The sequence below is a fragment of the Cryptotermes secundus genome, unplaced genomic scaffold (assembly GCF_002891405.2).
Source record: "Cryptotermes secundus unplaced genomic scaffold, Csec_1.0 scaffold274, whole genome shotgun sequence".
NCBI lineage: Eukaryota > Metazoa > Arthropoda > Insecta > Blattodea > Kalotermitidae > Cryptotermes > Cryptotermes secundus.
Genome location: NW_019735463.1, coordinates 886993 through 888999, shown reverse-complemented (window position 1 = coordinate 888999; position 2007 = coordinate 886993).

Below are 2007 nucleotides of genomic sequence, written 5' to 3'. Positions count from 1 at the left end.
ATACAAAATATGACAGTCTATATAATAGCAATAAATTAATAACAATTCCAAGAAAAAATGAAGTTAGCTTTAACAGGCGGAAAAAATAAAATAAGTACATAATTATGCCATTTGTGGCGAGAAAGGACAATAAATGTACATACACACATAGAAGTTAATAATAATAACAATAACTCAACTAATGATTATAATAATAACTCTGTCAACATAAATCAAACCTATTATTGAGAAGTGAGAAAATCAAAATATATACTACAATTAGTATGTTTGACTGGTATAATCATGGTAGCAATAACGTATAAAACAATTCAAGTTTTAAATGGATCATTGTATAAACATGTTAATTTATTCCAATTTGTTTTTTATTTACATGGTAAATATGCTCGAAAGAAACGGCCTCGACTTACAAATACGTCTATGTCGAGATTTTTACCCACCGCGTTGGCAGCATAGGCGCACTGGGCAGAAGGACAGCGTTTATTAGAGAGACAAACACCAAACAATGAGAAGGCCATAAGATTGTTGGGAAGAACACGAAGGCTAACATTTTCCAAAAATGAAAAGCAAGATTTAAGCCCACGATAGACCTGAATAGAACAAAAAAAGTGCATCAAGGTGATGTCTCCGTTTATGTAAAGATTGTAGACTTAATCTCTCCAAGGCATCTGTACAATTATATGGAATACGAGGGAAGAAACGATAAAAACAGACGGACACAAACTTCTGCTGGATGAGCTCAAGCTTATTGATATCAGTCGAAGTGATGGAGTTCCAGACTACTGAGGCATATTCCAACGTGGAAGCTTCATAATGTAAAATCAGTTTAGTGTGACATGACGGCTGAAATCCGGAATATTGGAGCCAGACCCAGACGTCCGTTGCTCAACAACGTTCCCATTGACGTTACAACGCATAGCAGCAAACGTGTCGCCACCAGGTAACAGGTCGTAAACACTTAGAAACGAAACAGTCGCTGGGAAATGAATCCATGGTTTTCCGAGGCAACGCACTCTTCAAACACAGTAGTGTAACCCATGGAGGCGGTGATCTCTATTCGGTCCGCATGAAGTTAGCCCAGTGCGAGATTCAGAGTCGTACTGAATATTAGAACACTTAGAGACTGCAGACCAGTTCCAGAACAGGAAGAAATACAATGAGAGATTCGTTATCAAGGAATTCAATGTGTGAACTGTTAGAGTCAACTGAAATTGTAATAGAGACGTCCAATAAATCCAATCGTCAAATCTAGAACCCAGAATTATTAGTTACGAAACCCCTTATGCGCGACAATATATACACGGTGTGTCCAGGATCCGTTAGGACTCTTTTTTATTATTATTATTTTGCCCTGCAATGCCATCTGTTGGCGAGTTGTGGCGTTAAGATTCTTGACGTTTCAGCTGTGGCTGTCTATAATTTCAAAGCACAAGCATCGCTGCATCATGTGTTCTGACCTTGAATGTAACAATACTGTTCGGACACTCGTCGGAAAAAATGGTGGTTGAGCAAAGTGCCGACATCAAATTTTGTTTGAAGTTAGGCAAAACTGCCGGAGAAGCGTACGAAATGATGAAGTGTGTACGGTAATGATTGTTTGAGTCGCTCGAACATTTTTCGATGGTATGCTGTATGGTATGCAGATCCTGAAAGAAACAGGTATCGATTGGCATGAAAGAAGATTGATTAGCAAATTGTACATGGATCAGAAAGTTAGAGTACGACTGGACAGGGGGGAGACAGGAAGTGTGCAGATGGGAAGAGGAGTTCGACAAGGATGCTGTTTATCACCAATTCTGTTCAACTTGTACAGCGAATGCCTTACCAAGGAAGCTCTGGATGGGCTCGGTGACTTCAAAGTAGGAGGGCAAATTATTCAAACTGTGAAATATGCAGATGACCTTGTGTTAATGGCTAAGGAAGAAACTGTGCTACAGGGCATGATTGATAGACTAATTGAAATTGGAAGGTGCTATGGCATGGAAATGAATGTGGAGAAAACAAAAGTAA